The sequence below is a fragment of the Podarcis liolepis genome (genome assembly GCF_965112155.1).
Source record: "Podarcis liolepis genome assembly, chromosome: 8".
Classification (NCBI taxonomy): domain Eukaryota; kingdom Metazoa; phylum Chordata; class Lepidosauria; order Squamata; family Lacertidae; genus Podarcis; species Podarcis liolepis.
This window is the reverse complement of record NC_139560.1, coordinates 40,711,945-40,735,539: the sequence shown is the minus strand read 5'-3', so window position 1 is coordinate 40,735,539 and position 23,595 is coordinate 40,711,945. Positions and strand designations below refer to the sequence as shown.

The window sequence follows — 23,595 nt, the reverse complement described above, 5'->3', positions numbered from 1 at the left end:
AGGGGGAAACAGAGTAAACTGCCATACGAGTGCTTCTGCAGTACTCAGGAAACCTTCATTTTCCTTTGACTCTTCTAGGCATCAGTTGGGATAGATGGTATCTCTCTGTCATTGTGTTTGGAGCTGGATAACGTCAGCCAAGAGGCAAACACAGCCAGCATTTGATGGGAGTGTTAGTATGTGGTGTGTGTGGTGTGTGTGGTGTATGTGGTGTTAGTAGTGTGTGGTGCTTTTAGCTCTGCTTTTTTGAATAGAAAGAACAAGAGCTCGGGCAGCACTTTAAATTCCTGCCACATCATTGCTGTGCTCCATTTGTATGGCCTGTATGTGACCTGTCTACAGTGTGTGAGAGATATACATGTGGTCTGTATGTGTGTGAGAGAGGTGTGTGTGTGTGTGTGTGTGTGGTGAATGCATGTGCATCCTGTGTGTATGTGTTAAGAGAGTATGGGGTGGCAACAAGGACTTTGGAGATGCCTTCTGCCAGTATGCAGCATTTGGAGGGCTGGCCAATAACTATTATGGCCCTCAACCTTAAAAAAACAACAGGTGTTAACCACTTCTCTGACACAAGGGAACTTCATCAGCATTTTTCTATCCCTGTCTCGTCTCTATACTACACCCAAAATACCATCACTTAATACAGGTTTACCATGCTTGAGGATGGATTGATAACAACAGCACCAATTTTACAACATTTCTTGGAGGTATAAATTGTCCCATTGCACCAGCACTGCTCACCTCATACCAGCCTCAGGAACCTCAGCACATCAAATTATAGTGTCAGGCCACTGGAGAGCTTTGGCTCAGAAAGCAATATGATAAAATGGCGGTGATTTGGCCATGTGGTGGAACTGATCCCTCACATATTCACTGCTAGCAAAGAAATCTAGGCCAATGATACACTACAAAATCTGCCTTGTCTCATTGGAGAAATGCAACTTTAGTGGAAAATTTTAGAATAATGTATTTCAGTACTTTTGCCATATTTGGTAGGAACCTAGTGCACAAGCTTCTAAATAACCTTAACAAGCTGGTCGGGAAATTTTGAAGGGGAAATGGCAAGAAAGTTATTTGGGGTATTCTTTCAGCAGAACCACCAAAGGCCTGCTGTTGATGCTAAGCAATAAACCTCACACTCCCTATGTCTCAACCAGTGATCTTCCCCTAATATTACTAATTCCTCCCCAAGAATGATTAATGGCATACCTCTAACTAGTTTGCAAAGCATATAATTTGGTTCTTTGGGAATTATGGGGCTACATGCACTCATGACTCACACAATGGCATTAATGTCAGTCATGGGTAACACCACATGTCCTTGCTGAAGAGGGTGAGAGTCAGATGCTAAAATTGTGGCCAGCCGTAGGAGGGAAATTTAGTGGGAAACAAGACTTGGAACATGAAGGTCAATACCAGCAGGGATTTGCAATAAAAATCTCTGACGTCTGAACAAGAGTGGAGGGAGAAGGGATTACAATAAAGATCACACCCTCTGCCATCTGGGGAGCAATCATCAGAAACTAGACAATCATAAATCAGTCCCCCCACAGTGCAACTGAAAATCTTCCTTTCTGAAAGCCTTTTGTTTTTAAAGGAATGAATTGGATCTAACCAGAGCCAAATAATATAATCATATGTACTAAGAAACAGATTTATCAATGACTGTTCTACTGCAGTGTTGCTTTTGTCCCAGATCTTTTAGGATAGCAGCCATTTTTTTTCCAGGAGAAAGAGGGAATTTTTCCAATGCCTCCTGGGGAGAGAAACAAATATTCTGCTAAAAAAGGCATGTGCAGTGTTGAAGTTTAAGCTGTTTAAAAGTCAGGAGCCGAGGACAGTGGCTGCTTCCAAGTGAAGGAGTTGCACTCATGTCCATCTTGCAGGCTTCCCACAGGCATCTGGTTGGCCATAATGAGAACAGATGCTGAACTAGATGGGCCACTGACTTGATCCTGCAGACTGTTCTTCTGTTCTTCAGCAGCCTTTTCCTCAATATGCATGAGCTGTAGGATGCAGCTTACATTTTAAGATAGGAGATCTAAGCTTCTTTCCAGGCTATAGTCAATTGAAACTATTAACCTTTCAACCTGTTGTTCTCCCTGTGCATATCACAGGGGATCAATGCTAAGAACAGATTTAAGGGGGAAGTCCTGTCCCTGGACTCTGTACATTTCTGTCTCTTCATCTGACATCCAACCCATATTTTCACCTTTCCTTTGAGAATACTAATCTAACATTAGCAATAAAGTCAAGTACAACTGTATGGTGCCAAACAGTGAAATCCATCATCCACCACATTCTTCTTGTACACTAGGGTACTGGCTTTCATTCCAATCAATCCTGGTGCTTTTTGAAAGACCTCAGAGGTGTTGAAATAGCAAGGTCAAGTCATACCAAATGTTGCATTAGGATGGTATTTCAACACTTTGTACCTCATAAGCCTGTAATTTTGACATTTTCTTGCTGTCACTAGAGTCTTTCAAGATGAACTATAATGAACTGCGCCTTGCTGAACACATTCACATACAGAAAATACTATGTATTTAAAAACAAATATGTGTTTAGACAAAGTTGCTAGTCTTTTTCTTTTTAAAAAAGACTCAGGGCCTCTCCAGATGGCCTTTTTATTGTGCATTCATAATTATTTGTGCTTATGATGCTATAGGGGCACCCATATGTGATTTCGCTTTCAATATTGCAAAAATTTCAGGGTAATCCTTTCCAAAAGTACGTAACGTGTAACTTCCTGCTGAAATTCTGTCACTTTCCATAATACAAATGTTCCGTTTTTTGTTGTGCTATAGCCCTACTGGACAGCAATGATGTGGGAGCATTAGGGAATCACTACAGAACAGCCAATAAAGCAGAAAAAATCCACCAGTAATGCACTATTACTTAGTTATTTTGTTAAGATAATATGTTGCAGAATATACCTGCAATAAAACACCAGTCTGGATTGGCCCCTTAAGAACAGCTTTCTTAAACTGGCCACAAGACAAATGAATATGGTGTCAGATATGTGTGAACTGTTTTTTATTTTCTATAGCAGCTAAAGTTTTTTATTTGCTTCACTTCACATATAGTATGCTGATGTTTCCAATTGAGGTACAGTGGTACCTCAGGTTACATACACTTCAGGTTACATATGCTTCAGGTTACAGACACTGCTAATCCAGAAATAGTGCTTCAGGTTAAGAACTTTGCTTCAGGATGAGAACAGAAGTCATGCTCCGGTGGCGCAGCAGCAGCGGGAGGCCCCATTACCTAAAGTGGTGCTTCAGGTTAAGAACAGTTTCAGGTTAAGAACGGACCTCCGGAACGAATTAAGTACTTAACCCGAGGTGCCACTGTACATTATTCTTTTCATGGCTCCTCCTTGCCTTGTGGGCTAAATTGTTGAGAGAAATATTCAGAATGGAATGGATTTTGGGATCTACCTGTTGGTGCAGCACTTAGAATGGATTTGTAATACCACACATAGAATTTGGTCCAACATGCAGTCGGTTTTGGCATAGGATGTGACTGGCAAATTTAAGAAGGTTCAGGCTATTCATTTCTGAGGAATTCTGGGAGCTGAATGCATGCCAGCCCTTTAATCTAGGTTTTATAGCAGGGAAGTTGCAGAATGCACCCTAAGATGGGAATGTAGTTGTCATGTCTTAGATCAGGGGTAGCCACTTGGTGCCCTCCAGATGTTGTAACTCCTGGCAGTCCCATTCAGCTTGGCCAATGGCCAGGCATGATGGGAGTTTAAGTCTAACATCTGGAGGACACCGTGGTAGCTATCCCTGTCTTAGGTGGATAGCCAGCCATTTCTTTTTGGTCAATACTGATCCCACTCCCCCTGTTCTTTTGCACCTGTTGCAAAGGTTTGCAATCTCACTGCAAACACCGGAGTGCAAGTCTGTTGAATCCTTTTTGACATTCATGGTGAAAGATTCCAATGGCCGCTTTACTGCGGGCATATCAAAATTCAGGGCTCATCAACACTTCTGTTTGTCCTGTGCCTTGCACTTTCCAGGCACGGATCTCAACTGTTTTCCACATGTCTCACTCCTTTCCCAGGGAAAACCTGCCTTTTAGTGCTAAATTGGAGCAAATGTAAATATGTAAATCTGGAGAAAACCTGAATGCTCCAACTAAAGAGCAGTTTTCCTGAGGAAAACAATGCGACAAAGGAAGTATGAACGAGCCCTTAGCCTGGTGAAAAAATTTGGGACATGGATAAAAGTAAGTGCTGAAGGGTTGGTTTTTTTTTTTTTTGCTCAAGGGCTGTGTTAACTAACACTCTCTTTGGAATCTTCCTTCACTTGGATGTTAGTTTCTGTTTTAGTCCCTTCTGTTATGTTGTCTCCAAATTGTGACTCACACACAAGGATCATACCAACAATCACTTTAAGAGGAAGGCTGTGAAAGAGTCTTTCGGGAAACCATTCATGCACTTCTTCAGGAGGTTAGCAAAAGTATCTATAGAATGAGCTGAGTTGTTGATTTAGCTGAGGCCAGATTTGACATAGCCATGCTACTTTCCAGGATAATTTTAGCAGCTCATTTTGGTAAGCTTTCAGAAATGTAATATTGTTCTGGCAGACCAGAAATGTCTCCTGCACAAGTCCCCAATGGAAACGAAGGGGTATTGCACAAGAGCAAACTTTATTCTTAGCACACTATTATACAGTTATATGTCCGTTATTAGCCCTATGGACAGAGGATGTTTCACTTCTGTGTTCTGTATAGCCAGGATGGTGTGTCCTGTTTCACTGCTTGAGGTGAAATGGGGAGTGCTACTTTGCCCTGCTGCCACTGCTGCTCCTGGCATAACCTATCTGCTCCTGCTGCTGCTATCTGCTCTGCTGCCACCATGTGCCCTGCTCCATCCTCCGCTGGTGGAGAAGCACCACCACCACCACTGGTGCCAATTTTGGGCAAGATCACATCAATTTTTGGTGTGATCTTGCCCCAAATCATGTGAGATCACCCCCCAAATGGCCACAAAATCAATACCAATGGCAGGTGGTGGACATGGCAGGGCAGGCAGGGCATCTATGGGCATGCTGCCATGGGGGTTTCTGCCACCTGAAGCAGCAGCCTCACCTGCCTCATGGCTGGTACAACACATAATACATTACCAGCTTTATAGACATGATTAATATATTATAATAGTATATGACACCTAGAGTAATGATACTCCTGAATGTTCAGTTCTTAAAGGCACCTAAACTTTCCTCATCAGAACAGTTACTAATCCTTTGTGTGAAAAGGATTTTCAAATCTGACAAAGAATTCACCACTGCCTGAAGATTAAATAAGTCTGGAAATTGATAAATGCACAACATTGCAAACTGGGCAAATGTGAATGGTTCTTAATGGGCAAAGCAATTAGATTTTACAGAAGAAGAGAGAACAATCGAAAAGGTGAAGGTTTTGCGTTTCAGAGCAATGGACCTTTGAGAACCACACACATTCTTTACATGTTATCTGAATTATGTTCATCCTGTTGTGTTAAAGAAGAGGCACACACCCCGCCAGTATCTTGAGCTTGATGTAGACATGACCTTTGACCTGGAAGTCACTCTTTCTTAATTTCTTCCTGCGATGGACTAAGAACGCCACATATACATCAGTGGAGGAATGACTACAAGGATTAAGAATCCCTGCAGAGCCCTGGAGCTCATGGGGTAACCTTGAGCCAGTCACAGTCCCTCAGTCTCACTTACTTCACATGAAGATTGTGAGAATAAAATGGGATAACCCCCATGTGTACCACGCTGTGTACCTTGGAGATGCTACAGAAATCTGATAAACAAAACATATCAAATTAACTCTTTGAGGGTGGCCAATAAATTTTTTCAACAATTTCTTCTGGGAGCATTAAAGCGTTTTGTGCCATCTGCTCTTTGAGAAAGGGAAGGAGGGAGAAAACTCTTAGCAATGGGTCTGGTGGCTCCTTGTCTCAGGCAATGATGCTGAGAAAGCACAAATGAGCCGCAGTGGTGAACTCATGCAAATGCAATGCCCCTCAAGGCCACAGGAATTGTGGAAAGATTTGTGTAAATATCTCATGCATTCTTGTGCTGTAAGGTTTATGGAAATGAAAACCACAGTTGAAAAGCCAATGCCACATCCATTCCCCCTCCTCATTGCCTTTTTAAAAAATGACTAGAATAAGTTCACAGAAGATGTGATGAGTAGTCAAGAAAATAAGTTGTTCTTATTTCAGTACCAGGGAGGTAAAAACAGAATGGAGTTTGCCATACATGAGGCAGGACAGGATGTGAGAGTGTGGAAGGAGGAGGCCATTTTGTATGTGTCGAATGAACTTCTGCCGAAGGCATGGAAAGAAAAATCTGGGCCACACACACACAAAGTGGAAAAGTTGTTTGAATGTGGATCACATGTATATGTCATTGAACCTAAAGTAGGGCTAGTCCAAGACATCTTCCTGCTTTAGGCAGAGCAGCAAGTGGTGTCCATTCCCTGAATCTCTCACCCCTCAAGTGAAGGTTCATAGTACTCATGATTGGTCAAGTTACTTTGGTGCCTGAGGCATAAAATTCTACAAGGGCCTCTCCTAGCAGTAAGATATACAATAGTAATACATTAAATAACAAGTGGCTGCCCTTCCATGATAGAATTAGTGGTTGAGGTGACCACTCCACACTGCTTAATAATAGGGTTTAGCTCAGCATGAACCTATAAATGTCTCCTAAGAAGTAAGTACCATTGAATTCAATGGGGCTTATTCCATGGAAAGTGGGTAAAAGTTTGCAGTCATATTTCGGATAGAGTAGCCACTATTTTGTTCTTTGCTTTGCGTTGGCTAAACAAGGCCAGTGGTGTGACTGGTTGAGGACACATGGGACTAAGGGTAGATAAAATTGCAGGTATTTCTCTACGATGGGGTGCTGCCCAGATAAACAGGCCCAGAGTTCTGTAACAAATGGCAGTTATGGCAAATCCAGGACCTTGGGCAAGTCTGTCTTGCAGCATTCAATCAATGGTACTGCACCTGAAGCAGGAAATACAAGTTTTAGTGGTGTCTTGGAGCAACTGACATTCCCTTCTAGTCTGAGCTAGGTAGTCAAGGTGAAAGTAGACAGTTTGGACTACAGCTACAACTGATGCTATATATCTGAGTTCAATGGCTGTTTTTGAATGACATAATTTAAAGGTGCTTCACATGTATTTCGAAATCTACAAAGCTGCTCAGCCAAAAAATCTAGGAAGGTCATCAGCAGTGAGTTGCATTCTTTGTGGTATGAAGCAACTGCAGCAGACACTCTTTCATTGACCTCAGTTACATCACCTGGTTGCACAACAACTCTGATTAAACCAGAATAAGGTTGAGAGCTCAATATAAGTATGGTCAATCCAGTGTCCACAGTGTGAGAAATGAAACAAAAGTTGTTCAAAGAACTCATTGGCAGTTTCTATGGCAAATATACTCCAGGGTCTGCTTATCATCTCTGAACGTCCCTCACCTGTTTGTTCTTCTGTGTCTGAATTTGGTATGAGGGTGGTCCACTTATGCATCAACAAGAAAGAAGATACCACCATGAAAGATCTGCATAGAATTTGCATATGCTAATTTATATGTACAGATGCCATTATATAAATTAATTATGGTTCCCCATCTGGGATTTTTAGCACTTCTCAGTCTGGATGAAATGCCTTGCTATTTTCCCTCCCTACTATGTGCTTTTCGAAAAGTGAACTTGTAAGGATTTTTTTTTCTTAAATAAACCCCTTCTTTATTTGAGAATTTGCTATCAACTCTCAAATGCACACGTTCCTTTCCCCTTCTCCCCTGCGCTCATCAGTTTCTCTGAAGGAAGCAGATCTCTCCTGACCCTCCTGGAATGCTCTGTGCTTATTTTATCTCTGAAAACAAAGCAAATTTTGTAGTGTTTTGTTCTATTTCCTATGTGATAGAATCCTTTGTTTTCATCTGCAACCTCTGCAGCTTCCAATATTTTACTTTATTTTTCACTCCTAGCAGCTTGTCGAGACACCAGGTTCAATAGTCTGCCACCAGGCCCTGCCTCAAGGTCGAAGATTCCCTCCTTTTCCTTCCCAGTATTGTCCTGCATCCTGGAGGGCCCTTCTTCATACAGTGCAATGGCTGCTGTGACAATAAGGACTGGCACCAGGCACACTTGCTGCCACGGTATCGGTGGCTGAGCGCATGCCAAACTCCGGTGACAATAGCATGACTTCAGATCCTTTATTAGGAAAGGAAAGGCCTAAATGGGAGGGTCCACTTAGGAGCACACAGTGCCACCTTGGTTCTGCCTAGTGCATTGTTCTTGTCAGCCTACAGTGGAAACTCCCTCCTTCTAAGCTTGTAGAGTTTAGAGACATAGATATATAAGCTTGCAAAGATTACACACACACACACACACACACACACACACACACACACACACACACCTTTCTGTTGGGCCCCTTAACTCATTCTTGCATTCATGGGTAGTCTAATACACCTGCACATTTATTGAGAAACACTTTGGATCTAAGAAGTGGATTTGTTGACAAGTATACAGAAGGTCTAGATCTTAAATCTGTCACTGCAGCAAAACTGCCTTTGGTGTCAGGCGAACCACTTACGGAAGGGATGGAGAAAAGGTAGACCAGGATCTTCTGGCGATAATGGAAGTAGATCACCAAAATGTTCTGACTCTCGGTTGTTTAACAACAATAAAAAATACCCCCAAAATGATACTGTTGCAGCAAAGGAAGCTGTGTGTGGTTATTGCATGTGTTTAAGCTGAGGTGGCTTTTTGTGTCGAAGACTGTAAGCTCAGTACAGTTTTGGGAGTTTCTGGGCTCAGAATTTTAAAATTCCAAGTATGTTTCCTTTAGAAATACTGTAGTATTTATTGAAATTTTCCAATACAAAGAAGAAAAACAGACATTGATGGATGCCTTCTATGCTAAGGCACACACACACACACGAATTTGTAAATCTGTCTGTGCTTCTACCCAAAGCTTAAATACATGACCTTTCACACAGCCTTCCAAACACATGCATTTGGAGAGAATCCCTAACTTGGTGCGGGGGGGGGGGGGGAGAGAGAGAGAGAGAGAGAGAGAGAGAGAGAGAGAGAGAGAGAAAGAATACCTGAAATACAGGGCAAAACTGTATCAGTACAGGACATAGCATTTTACATTGAAATGCGGGACAATCCTGCATTATGCATGATAGCTGGCAACACTAGGCAGCCCCTGTCTTGTGGAATATATTGACTACAGAGCTTTTCTTTTGTCCAAGCCTTCTTGCCTTGGACAGAGAATGCAGATGTTTATTTATGAAGGTTTTTGAAGTAATGTTTCAAATTAGGGTTAGTTGTTTTTTAAACCATTGCTTTTAGCTTGATGTACTTAAGTGCATTTCTGCTGAACAACCAACTAACCTGCATGGTTATTTATTATTATTGTCATCCATGAAATGCCGGTAAAACAATGTATGCCACTTTGAACAGATGCAGCAGCGATGGAGAACCTGCAGCATTCTAGAAATTACTGGACTACAGTTCCCACAATCCATGACCATTGGCCATGCTGGCTGGGGCTGATGGAAGCTGGAGTCCAATTACATTTGGAGAACAAGTTTTCCATCCCGGCACTTTAGGCAAGTCAGTATATTAGCAGTTATGGAGATAATTTTGGAAGGCACACTAGGTGAAGTGTATATTTAGAACAGATAATTATAGTTCAATGAATCATTACGTGCCTTGTCTAAAGTCAATGTGGAAATAGGGACAAGCAGTTCCGCGTCTCCCTGAATTTAGGCCCGATGAACGTTAGCTGAGTAGCAGTAAATCTATCACTTTTAAAGCTTGCCTCCGCTGATGGGTTTTGCCTTCCTGTCACAAGGAAGCTGTATCACTGTGAGGCATTTGACAATGCTTTCATGACATGTTTGCATGCAGTTACCATGCAATACAGTGTCCCATGAATTGGCGGTAATATAGCTGTCACACAGAGCTATAATCATTTTACGCAAAATGGCTGATAGCTCCTAAAAGGCAAGCGGGGTGGAGCTGGGGAGACCCTGGCTCTTCTCAGCTGGTGATTTATCCCACCACTTCTATCCCCCACAGCTGGACCTGTGTCTGTGTATTAGTAAGCAATGGCCAGTTCCCATTTCTCATGGTATATATATGTTTACAGTTGTAATGGCTTGATTTATAGTGTATGATCTATTGGTCCCCACAGAGCTTTTCCTAAGCCTAGGTTCTGGTGTGTGTGTGTGAGAGAGAAATATCTGTGTTCCTTTTCCACAGACTTTCCCAGTGTGAAGTGTAAACAGTGAGTGTTAGGGAAGTAAACAGCTTACACTCTTCCCACCCAAGCTGCTTCACATGAATATGTGGAACCCAAGGATTATCACACTTCTGGGAATATGAACATCAACTTAAGTGTGTGTGAGAGAGGGTGGGGGTCAGTGTGGTTCAGGAGATAGAATGGAAGCTTCTGACCCAGTTTTGAAACTTGCTTCAGATCACAGACTCCCTTGGTATCCCTGGGCAAGCAATTATCTTTCATCCTTCACTCCACAACTCTAAAAAGGGAATAACACCACAAGGGTCTGGGAGGTAAAGGCTGCAAGTCTCTTTAAAAATGTCCTATTAATTGTTTTAAAAGCAGAGACGGTGTGATGAAGTGGTTAGCATGTCAGACTAGGACCAGGGAGGCCATGTTTGAAATCCCCATTGAGTCATGAAGCTCACTGGGTGACTTAGGGCCATTTAATGCCTCTCAGGCTAACCCCCCTCACAGGGTTGTTGTGGGGATTAAATGAGGAGGTGGGGCACATGGGGAACCATGTGCATCACCTCCAGCTCCTTGGAGAAAAAAGGTGGGATACAAATGATGTTTTAATTTGCTGGAAGGTGCCCAGGCAACCCAGTCAGATGGGTGGCATATAAATAAATCCAGTTACAGATAGGTAGCCGTGTTGGTCTGCCATAGTCAAAATAAAAAAATTTCTTCCAGTAGCACCTTAAAGACCAACTGAGTTAGTTCTAGGTATGAGCTTTCGTGTGCATGCACACTTCTTCAGATACACACTGAAGAAGTGTGCATGCACACGAAAGCTCATACCTAGTTGGTCTTTAAGGTGCTACTGGAAGAATTTTTTTTATATAAATAAATCATTATTGTTGTTGCTGTTGTTGTAAGTAGATAAGTAAGTAAGTAAAAAATAAATAGTTATGTCTTTATTCTAAGAAGTAAATCTGCCATCATCATTTAAATATACTGGCTTCTCAGTTTTCTTAAGCTGTTTGACAGCCAAACTAGAAACTGCATTAGGGCATATAGTAGCTGCCACCAAAAAAGGCAGCTGTATGTTTGATTTCCTTCCTTCTTTGTAATCTCTAGTGCAAAGCTCACATATCCTGATCCTCAGGCCAGCAGTAGCTGACAGTGTCAAGTGGAGGCAGTGAAATACAGTATATTATGACATCAGGGCATGGATAAACTTTAGTATGTACAGTGGTACCTTGGTTCTTGAACATAATCCATTCCGGGAGTCTGTTCAACTCCCAAAACCTTTCGAAAACCAGGGCACGGCTTCTGATTGGCTGCAGGAGCTTCCTGCACTCAATCAGAGGCCACGTAAGCTGCATCAGATGTTCGGCTTCCGAAAAACGTTCGCAAACCAGAACGCTTACTTCCGGGTTTGTGGCGTTCAGGAGCTGATTTGGTTGACAACTAAGCCATTCGGGAACCAAGGTACCACTGTACATTGGAGGAAAACAGGCATTTTCCCTTTTCTTTTTGCAGTTGTGTGTTTATTGTAATGTCTTGCTTGGATCTAGTTTACCATTTTCATCCAGGCTCTCATTGTTCCAGTTTCCTCCTTTCTCTCAATATACAGTGCTTTCCCCCCTAAAAAAATATTTAAGGGTACTCTCATTTTCCCACTCATATTGAAATACTGCCCCTCAATGAGGCCAAATCTAGATTCACAAAATGTTTAGGGGTGTGCGTACCCCTGCATCCCCCCACAAAAAAGCACTGCCAATATGTATCCATTTCCTTCTCTCCATACATCAGTAAGGGCCATAGCTCAATGGCAGAGCATCTGCTTTGCATACAGAAGGTCCCAGGTTCAATCCCTGGCATCTCCAGCTAGGACTGGGAGAGATCTCAGTCTAAAATTCTGGAGAGCCACACCCAGTCAATGCAGACAAGACTGTATTAGATGGACTAATGGACTATTTTGGTATAAGGCAGCTTCCCAAGGATGGGGAAGTATGTAATGAAATGTGCAAATAAATTATAATTTGCCTAGCCAATTTTTAACAACTCTTGTCAATTAAAGCTTAACCCATACAAATGCTGGCAAAGTAGAATGGGTGGGTATATATGATGCTCTTAACTTCTTGCATAACACAAATAATAGCAAACACAAAAAAGTCTGCATTCCTGAAAGAAACTCCTGATTGTGGGACAGCCACCAATAACAGCTCTATATGGTAAGGTAAAGGACCCCTGGATGGTTAAGTCCAGTCAAAGGTGACTGTGGGGTGTGGCTCTCATCTCGCTTCAGGCCAAGGGAGCTGGTGTTTGCCCACAGACAGCTTTCCGGGTCATGTGGCCAGCATGACTAAACAGCTTCTGGTGCAACAGGACACCGTGATGAGTGCCAGAGTGCATGGAAACACCGTTTATCTTCCCGACACAACATACATAAAATAATTAACAGCATATTCTCAGTAGATTTAAATATCTCATTGGAACATAGGGGTGGGCTGGGCCATCCTGTGACATAATGCCTTGATCTTCTAATGTTTTAGTACATTTTCATTACTGCATATACAATAATGATGTTTGAGCTTTGCTCCTTAGCTCCAGCTGTGTTAAACTCCCCTGCCCCCCCATCTTCATTATTAAAAATGTGTTTGCGGAGTTTTGTTTATAGGGTCAAGATCCAAGCTTTTGGAGAAATAAGTGTTGTAAGAGCTGTACAGGAGATCTGAAGTAACGCTGCATGGAAATTTCTTTTACTTCCTCTTTGCAAGGAAAGGCTCCAGCACTGAAAGCTGTAGACTTCCCATCAAGCAGCCATCTGTGCAGCACTTGGGAACAGTGGTGAGTGCCTGAATCATCAGGTTTGGCAGTCATTTACCCACCACTCTGTTCCCTTTGGGCAGCTCTTTAGTGAATTTGGAGGAAAGGGGGAAGAGATGAGGCAGGACAAGGGAAGGAAGGATAGAAAGAGAGAGATAAACTGCCTTTTAGCTTCATGATTTATGTTTGGTCCAAGCGTAGTCCTGCTTTATTTTTTCTCTCTTGGAATTTATCTTGGACATGTTGTTTCAATATGAGACAATCAGCTGAGCTCTCTTTGGAATGTCCCCAGAGAGGAGAAAAAGCCTCCCAGTAGGGTAATATGTTCAGCAGAACACTAAAATGCATTTTTGAACATCTGCGTTCTATTTATGCCTCCAGAGTACTTCCCATCAGCTTTAGGGGAATCAAAAGATGCTTTGAAAGATGCTCACCAATTCTTCATGCTTCACTGTAATTTGCAAGAGAGCTTGCTCTTTTAAGCTGGTTTACCTAAGGCATGTGATTGCTGTAGACCAAACATTACAAACCTATGGTCCTTCATAATGAAAGGAATCCTTTTATTGACCTGCTATTTGTAGATGTCTTAATAGGTTCTACTGATTAATCTTTCAGATACATTTTTTAGTTGTCACTAAGGAAAAGCTGTCACCAAGGAAAACACATCTGCTCAGGATGTTCAAGGAAGGAGTGATATATCAGGTTTTATTAAGAAGTGATAATAAAGGCCACACTACATGTTAGGTTGGGAGTTCTGCTATTGGAGTGCCTCATGAAATTTCTTCTAAAATGTTGTGTGTGGTATTTGTGTGATTTGGATCATTGTGTGTGACTTAAATTGTTCCTCTAATCTGCTCTATTTCACAGAGGAGAAACTATACAAGCACAGCTTTGTGGTTTCATGCTTTTCCTTCTACACTTAAGCGCAGCTCAGGGAAGAGTGATTTGTCTTAGGTCCATGATGCAGATGGACATGTGTGACTAGTTTTTGGAGAAGAAACGTGCACTGGGAGATGCAGCCACAAAACTATAATGTAAGATGGAGTTTGAATAAAAGAATATACTGTACTGTGAAATGCTAAAGAATGATACCAATTAATATACCACAGGGATGTTAATTTGTGATGGATGAATCTTGAGCTGAAGCAGGGTGAATCATAAGGACTTGGGGCTTGCTGGAAGTAAATGAGCATCTGTACAAGGCAGCATAAATCAAATTATTTCTGGTTACTTGGTGATTCTGACATAAGAAAATGTTGAAGAGAGGCAACTAGCAAAGAAAAATTAAATGGCTCTAAGCTTGCCATATAAGGACAAACACCTAAGTCAAGTGATGAGATAAGGGGTAACAAATATCCAGTAGGGGGGTGTTGCCACTCACCTGACCTCTGGTCAACTGTGTCACTGTAGCTTACTAGGAGGTAGAGTGGAAGGGGCAAGGCAGCTGTGAGGTTGGCATGGTGCAAATGCACTGGAATAGCCAATTTGGTGCTCCCACCGGTGCATCTACACTGACCTCACTCCCACCTTGCCCTTGCCCCTCCCCCTCTATGTCCCAGTAAGCAGCAGTGACAGAAGTGACTGCAGGTCAGGTGAGCAGTGCCACCCCATCCATGCCATCCACTATTGCAAATACCAGAAAGGGGAGGGAGAGATCTGTTATGGTGGGCAGGTCAACACTGTAATCCAAGGGAACAATTTTACCTAGAAAGTTACGTAATCCTTTTTAGTTCTCTCCCCTGCAAATTCCACCCACTTCTGTCAAAAAGAGGAAAAAACCACGATAGCTGTTTTATAAATTTACCAATAGTAAATGGAGTGAGGGGTATGGAAATGAAGTGGGCCCTAAATTTTATGAGCTGCTGTTACAGGAAAATCACTGTGGCTATCTTTTTAAAATTTAGCAAGCTTCATTCTCTTGGAAGAAATGATGAAAACACTTTAGATCAATGTGGGCTGTTTCCCAAAGTGTTAGATCATGATCTAAACCAAATTTTGTGGTCTGTATACACCCCTAACATTCATGCAAAGTTTCATCTGCCCTGTGAAGAATAATGAAATCTCATTGCTGAATTTATCAGTCTTGAAGGTAACATATTAAAATTGATGAGCCTTTTTTCTATGCTTCATAGCAAATATCTCAGCCAGGGTGTTGGCTAGTTTAATTCTGATTGATAAAAGAAAAGAAAAACTGCAAAAAAAGTTTGGTTTTTTTTTAATATAAAAAAGAATACATTTTCATTAATTCAGTCAAATGTAAAACAGACTATTGAAACACACACACACACACACACACACACACACACACTCCTTGAACAAACAACCAGGGCCTTGACTTGTGAAATTTCATTCTCATACGGGTGCTGAAGAAGTTCCCATAGTACTGTTATGACTTGTTATCTGTCTTCACAGGATATACTCCCACACTCTTTCTTCCAGGGTCCCTGCTTCCTGTGGGTCTTCCCACAGCTGCCAGCATAGACAGCTTGTGTCTGGAATAGGCTTCATGTAAGCCTGAAGATGCTTATACTCTCTCACTCAACTGAGTGAGTCAACACACAAATGTGGCAGATGTTCAGCATCAGGAGGCAAAAAACTTGCATTTTGCACCATGCAGCAAATTCTTTTTTCTCTGATACCTTTAATTTCCTCTCCGCAGGATGTGGAATAATTTTCCTCTGCTGCTGCCATTCCTGTGAACTCAGGGGTCTGTGAATTTTACAAGGACATTTGCATTGCCATGTCATGTGTGCGCAGACTTAATGAGGCTAAGTTCACTGATGCGAGCTTTCCCTTGTTTTATTTCTTCCCCTCCCCATGGCTGAAAGATGAATGGCAACTCTGATAATATATGACAATTGTGGATTATTTATGCACTTTGCGTATGTGAGGTGGCTAGTGAATGAGAAGGCAATTTTTAACACACCAACAACCAATAATCTGTGGAAATTAATGCATGAACCAGTGTTACAGAATCCCACCCACTGTACATAGAAACCCAGTCAGATGGGCGGGTTTTTTTTATTTTAAAAAAATATTATTTCCAGGTATTTGAGTACTATACTGTATAAGATGCTAGCTTTGTAGTATAGAGAATTATACTATGTGCCATGTGGCATCCCACCACCATGTTGCTGACTAATGTTGAAACTTAGTGTAAGCTGATTCAGCCGGACACAGCTTATGGAACAACAGGTTGAGAAAAAGACACGTCTAAACCAAGGAGCATAAACTTTGTCTTTTGTTCTAGCTTATTATTTTAAGTAAAGTATTCAGACATAGATTTATCCTTTAAAACACAAGTGATATATCAAACCAACAATGTAATGTATGTTATAGTTTCTTTGGGAGATTCATGCTTTGTTATTTTTATTTTAAAAAAACACCCCCAAACCCACTTTACATTAATTGTAAAGCTAGCTTGATGTTATGCCTTGGAGAATGAGTACTGAGACTTGTGCAAAGCACTTAGACAGTGGCCCTGATCCAAGTCAAGTTCATTAAGACAGGCAGCTCAATCATATGCTCCCACTACACCACCAGCAGCAGCTGTGCCATAACCACACCAGCAAAGTGTAATCACAATTCTATGCACTCCCAGCAGAAAGAAAGAATAGTGATGTCATGATGGTGGTGGTGATAAAAATAATACAAAGAAAATATGTGATTTCATTACTTATTCATTCATTTATATTATTTAGATAATTCTAAAAGTGTTACCATCCCCCTAGCTTCAGGTGACGAGGGATTCAGGGCAGGGCATCAGGGGTTGATGTTAGTATTTGGGCAAGTTCTTGTGGGAAACGACAGTGTGTTAGGGCAAGGGTAGCTAACCTGTGGCTCCCCAGGTTTTGTTGGATTCCAACTCCCATCTGCCCTAATGAGTATGTCCAATGGTCAGAGATGATGGGAGCAGGGATCCAGCATTATCTTGAGGACCAAAAGTTCACCCCCCCCCCAATTTAGTGCTCCCTAGGTTGAAATTGTGCCTGGAAATGGGTTAGGAGCCACTATAAGAATCTCAGTTCAGTGTCAAGGGAAAATTTGATGAGCATCCCTTCAATTCCTTCATCCAAGTCATTTATAAAGACGTTGAACAATAACAGGCCCAGGACAGAACCCTGCGGCACCCCACTTGTAACTTTTGACCAGGATGACGAGGGACCATCAATGAGAACTCTGGGTTCGGTCAGTCAACCAGCTACAAATCCAGAGCATTCCCCTGATTTGTCTGGCATGACTTATTTTGGAAAAACCCATGCTGGGTCTTAGTAATCACAGCATCCTTTTCTAAGTGCTCAGAGACTGACTGCTTAATGATTTCTTCTAAGACTTTTCCTGGTATTGATGTCAAGCTCATGAGTTGGTAGTTACCTTGGTCTTCTCTCCGCCCCCCTTTGAAGATAATGATATTTGCCCACCTCCAATCTTTAGGAACCTGATCTGTTCTCCAAGAATTCTCAAAGATTATAGTCAGAGACTCTGAGATTACATCTGCAAGCCTTGCACCTCCTCCCCAGCGCCACCGCCAAAATAAAAGGCTGCCATGTGGCCTACTGCCGGGACGCCCGCCACCCTCTCGGGCCCAGCGAGGCGCCCCCTGGTGAGTGGAAGCAGCGGAGGGGCCTTATGCCTCCTCCCCAGCACCACAGCCACTGAAAAACAATCAAAGAAGGCTGGCAAGCAGCCTGTAAACAACGCAAAAGACTTACCTCAACCTGGTTGCTCACCGGAACACGTCCTGCAACCTGGAAGATTATCCTGGAAGGAAGAAAACCAAGTGAGGCTTGGTTGAAAGGGTCAGCCTCTTTTCTTTGGCCTTAGCCCCACCCCTGGCTGGCTGTCCATTGTCCTCCCTGGCCAAGGGCGGGTCAAAGGCCAACCTAAGCAAGTGGGAGGCACCCGTCCAGGTGAACCCCACTCGGTGCCACAAACCCTGCCCACCTGTAGGGGAGGGAGGGCGGAAACTGCCCACCTCCAATCTTTAGGAACCTCACCTGTTCTCCAAGAATTCTCAAAGATTATAGTCAGAGACTCTGAGATTACACCTGCAAGCTCCTTTAGTACCCTTGGGCACAGCTGATCAAGCCCTGGAGATTGGAATTCATTTAAAGTAGCTAAGTGTTCCCTTATAGCCTCTTTTCCTATCTTGGGCCGCAGTTCCCTCCTTACATCATATTTTATGTTAACACTAGGTTGGGAATTGCTTTCTTTCCCCCTTCCCATTTATTTATTGCAAGTTAGATTCTGAACAACTCAAAAGCTGCAGATATTTGCTTCCGTTAACATTGGACCAGCCTCCAAAATACTAAAACACATGAATGGTACTTGACCCTCAAAATCTGAAAAGGGAGTGAGAGCACTTGGCAATCACTTCTGTCACCTTCTTTATGCATAATGGCAACCTACCAATACTATTCTTGGGTATAGTGTACCTGTCTTTGGCCAGAACTTCATAATCCTTATTTGTCCAGCTATTTTACGAGAATATAAAAAAAGAATTTGGCTACTCACATTAAGAAGGAAAGGATGAATGGTTAGGCTGGTTTTCTTGTAGCAAAGGATCATATTACAGGTGGAATCTTGGGGTTGCCTGGTCCAAAATCAGACAATTATTCTTTATATCTAATCCTTCTAACAGAACCTTACATAAAGTGTACACTGAGGAAGAGCTTTGCCAGGTCAAGCAATACTCCGTAAATCACACATGCATGGCTTGAGCTCACACTTATTTTACAAATGAGTGGACTGCATATTTTTCATGCGAAGTATAAATGCTCCCTCATAGTAGAAAAACATTAGCTTCCATGAAAGGGCAAGTGATCTGCATCTAACAGAGGTCCCTCTAGCATATGCATTATTTTACATTCAGAAATTATTTACATCCCAAAGATTAGCTGCTGCTGCTAAAATCACTTTCTCTTCTCAAGATGCTCCTGCCCTGTGAAAAAGAGAGTTGTGTTTTGATGAAGTCTCTCTGTATACAGGAATGTGAGTATTAATTAAACACAGACAGCAAGAGGTCTCTTCAGGTGGCATTTGAGTGAATGGCTTCCAGAAAGATAATTAACAAACTTCACATAAAAAAGAAACTGTTTTCTCACACGCTGAGCTAGATTAGTAGATGAGGGCAGTAATGTCCTGGAAAGGAGGTATGTAAACAAGAAAAGGTGGCAGTGTTAGGTTTGTGGTGAACTGGGTCTGTTAGCGGCATAAACAGCATGAAGAAGACTTCTAAACAAAATCTCCAACTGATCAGTGGAGCCGACCCACCACAGGCCTTCGATGGTGCAGAGAAAATAACTTCACATTTTCAGAGGACACTAGTGTGTCTGTAACAGCAGGGATCCTCAGATTTTATTGTCACTGTGTAATTGTCACTGTTGTTGCCACAAGGTGTAATTCTCTTGGGTGAGCTGGGGCTGTAGATACATTCTTTCTTTTCAGCTTGTATATTGGAAGCAGTTTGGTCTGGCTTTCATGCTGTCTCTAACACTGTTTTTGCTAGTGATAATTGAATCCATTTGGACATTTCCCATGCCTGTAATTCCAGTATAAAAACTATATTGCCTAGAATCAACATTCAGGTTAAAAACAGAAGTATATTGAAACATGATGCTTTACCTGGGCTTTTGCTAACTGCTCCAGACTTTCATCCTTGTGCAGAGCACTTAAGCATGAACTTAAGCATTTCAGAAGTCCATCTGAAATTGACTAAACCACATCTTAGGCAACAGAATAACATAAATGCTTTAAATGGGTCATAGAAACACATATTTATGACTAAATATGTGGCCTGTTTTAGAGACATCGTGTCTCCGCAGTACTGATCCAAATTGGCATATTTGAACATTGGATAACAAGAAGTGACTTCCTAAATAATGGATTACATGGCTGAAGCTAGGCACCCGCCACTAGGAAACATATTTATTTATCTGTTTCAAACATTTACATTCCGCATTTTACTAATAAATTCAAGGCAGTCTACCAAAATTAAAACAAGTAAAGCAACAATTCATGCATTTAAGACAAACAGCGTTTAAAGCACTATGATACCATAATGGACATGGCTTCCTTCAAAGATTTCTGGGAGCTGTAGTTTGTTAAGGGTACTGGAAGTTGTTAGGAGACTGCTATTCCTTTCGCAGAGCTACAGTTTCCAGAGTTCCCTGGGCAGAGGAATTGATTGTTAAACTACTCTTGAGAATGCCATGACTGTTTAAAGTGGTATCATGGTGCTTTAAATGTATGATGTGAAGGTAGCCTTAGATTTGCAATTTTACCTCCATAGCTTCATGTCCTGCACAACTGGCATGTTTGGTAGAGAACAGGCCTGCTTCCTGCAGGCATTGGGTGTGTGAGTTCCTATGGGGATCTCTCTAGCAAAGATGATCCAGCAGGATTTGGCTCTGCCAGCCAGCAGCTGACTGGCAGAAGACAGAAAGCCTGTTTTCCCTTGCCAATAGGGGAGTGCACTTTAAGGCTCTTGATTGTGCATTGGCAGCTGCGTCTTTACCTGCCTCACACCTGACATGGCATATGATGTCAGATGTGGGGCAGGTGAGTGTGGTTTGGGGAAAACAGCCTCATGGGCCAAATTTGAACCTTGGGACAGGGCATATTTGGCCCATGGATGAGAGGTTCCTCACCCCTCTTGAACGTCAAGAGAAGCAGGCTCACCACATTTGATCTGATCCAGCTAACTGTCATATGATTGTGGGAGCTTGCTTCTGCGCTTCTATCCCTAGCTGAATGGGCTATAGCAAGTGCACAGATGATTTCTGAGCCACATTGACCAGCCCCAGGCAATGCACACCTAATCTGATTTAAATTGCAATTGCTGTTTGGATCAGGGAGCAGGATTAGTCTCCCTGCTCTTTCCTTCCTGCCAAAGAGCTGATAAACACAATTCAGAGTATCTGCATCTGGGTCCTGGTGTTTTGTAGCTTGTTCTTAGTTTTTCTGTGTAAGGCTTATTCTCTGCTTAGTTGCCAGCATTGAAGCTGATCTGGGTACAATGAAGCTTAGTTCTGTTCTGTTATATAGTCTGAATGCATAAACATAGTGTGGTGGTATATTTTAACAACTGGGCTGCAAATACTTCTCCTTTTTCATATGTTAGGGAGATAGACTTCAGATACCTTTGACACAAACAAAGGTATTCTGATGAGACTCTGCAAGCCAAGCATTAGTGCAGCTTTTCACCACCAATAGAATTACGGTGCACTGAAATAACAAAAAAGGGAGATAGTAATAGAAAGAAAGCAGGCACCATATGTGATGGATTCGGTGTGTGTGTGTATGTGAGGGGGACCAGTTTAGGAAGTTTAAAGTTCCTATCAGAGCGAGACCAGGAACTGAATCAGAAGCTGAAATGACTGTGACACTGTATTGATCTGGGTTTCCCAGTGGTTTACTGGCAGAGATGGAGATCAGGTACTATGGATGATGGTTCTGGGTTTTGCAAGAAATAAAATAGATTGCATCCGCTTCTCTCCGTCTCCGGTAAAGCTAGGGCAGAAGCAGCAGCTAATGAATATGAAGAACCATCCCAGGGTTAATTTTGTGTTGAGTCGCTATACCGCTAATTTTGGCCATAGAGAAATAAACTGTGATGTTACAGTCAAGCAGCAAACCTGAACATTTCATGGAAGTGGGTTTGTTGTCATAGAAGAACTTTTTGCACAAATATATGATGACAGAACAAACTTAATGATGAAATCATAGCAGCATGTTTTGCTGATAATAAGTTCTTATAATTCAGACTCATAAAGAGTAAGAGGTCAATTCCATTTTTGCCTCATTTAGGAAATATCAAACCCACCATATTAATGTAGATTTTTATTATGCTGTTATTTTGAGGACTAACAGACTGAAACACTGTTAGAGCCTAGTGGTTAAGAACCTGAGCAATGAACTGGATCCAGGTCAGTCACGAACCCACTGGGTGGCATTTGGCAAGGGTCTTCTCTCTGCCTCTGACTGCCATCTGTGAAATGTAGATCACAATATCAGCCTACTTAGCAGTTTTTGTAGGATAATGGAGATAATAGATATGAAGCACCTGAAGCACTAAGGGTGTGTGTGGAGATAATAGAAAAAAACTTATTCTTAGTGTTACTTCCATGTTGCAAACCTTTGAAGGTTGCTATAAGGTTTTAAAGTTAAACCTTAAAAAGGAAAAGCAAATCTGTATGAAAAAATGTGCAAAGAGAAGAAAGATGGGACCTTTGCAGTCAGGTTGACTGTGTTTGATAGAAAGATCTGTTTTTGATTAACATGCCAAAAAGTACTTAGGTTGAAAAATTTACTAGATGCTTTGAAAGGCAAACCATTTAGAAATATGTCATAGAGTCAGTCCTGGGAATGATTTAAAAGCCAGTGTTCTCTTCCCATTCAAAAATGGAGGTGGGTGTTTCTACCTTTTTAGTGTGTCATTCGCTTAATAGAAATAATAACACCAGTGCTCTGAAAACCAAAGTACTTGGTAAGCATTTGGTGAAATTTGTTAGCCTAGGCCAGTGACTGCCAACATGGCACCCATGGGCACACATTTGCCCAAAAAGGCCTTTTCTGGCTTCAAGGAAGCATTCTGTTGTAGCAAACAGAGTATGCTCAGGTGTGTGCTTGGTTGCAGTGTGGTGTGGGTCCCCCAGCAGTTTCTCTGGTTTGCAGATGTGCCCATGAGCCCCAAAATGGTGGTGTCCCCAGTCTAGGCATTATAAATGTTTGCAATGGCACATGGCAGTATAATATATTGGTTGGTTTGGTTGGCATCCCTCTTTCTTGGGAGACAATGGAGGAGTGTGCCTTTGGGAGTGAAGTCAAAGGACAGTGTAAACTGGCATTTGCCTGATGCTTTTGCCAAGTGCTACCATGATCAGCCAATGACTGGCACTTGCAGAGCCCTGTGCCTCTTCAGCTGCACTAGGGAGTTCTTGAAGGGGAATTCCTTAATGCAGCAGATCCCAGTGGAACAATCAGGGGCTCACTTTAAGCTCCCGAGCCATGTCCTTACCTGCTCCACATCTGACATCACATGTGGGCATAGGTTTGGGGGGGAAATGGCCCCATGGGCCAAACTGGGACCATGCTAGATCTAAGCAGGCCACAGGTGGGATGCTTCCACCCCTGCAGATATACTTGCAGATACAGGTGTGTAGCAAAGGTAGAGGTATGAAGGCACCATTTGCTGTTCACCTGAATGAGGTCTGAGAGACAATTGAAGGAAGATCTCAAGTTCTGGCCCCTGAAAACCACTATAGGTCATGCACTAGGGCTCAGATGTAGACTCAGATCCTCTCCTACCCTTAAGACAGTATTTCTCAATTCACTCTAGGTGCATCTTTTCCCAGGTTGGGTTTCCAGACATTGTTGTGGGCTTGTCATCTGCTTTGGTACCTCATCAACCAGAGCAGCTGAACTAGTTTAAGTTCTCAGCAGCAATGAGAAGTTCACCAGAGACAATAAATCATTGACATAATGAATTTCTGGCTAGTATGTGAGGTGATT

At 42.2% G+C, this 23,595-nt stretch overlaps 1 long non-coding RNA gene across 1 annotated transcript in view; it reads right to left on the bottom strand.

Moving 5' to 3' along the window:
* Nucleotides 1-20,574: 20,574 nt before the first annotated feature.
* The window catches only part of LOC310713707, a 32,026-nt gene continuing 29,005 nt past the window's right edge, over nucleotides 20,575-23,595 (bottom strand). The window contains exon 4 of the long non-coding RNA XR_014529416.1: nucleotides 20,575-22,072. This is a non-coding gene — a long non-coding RNA (uncharacterized lncRNA). The remainder of the gene's footprint in view (nucleotides 22,073-23,595) is intronic.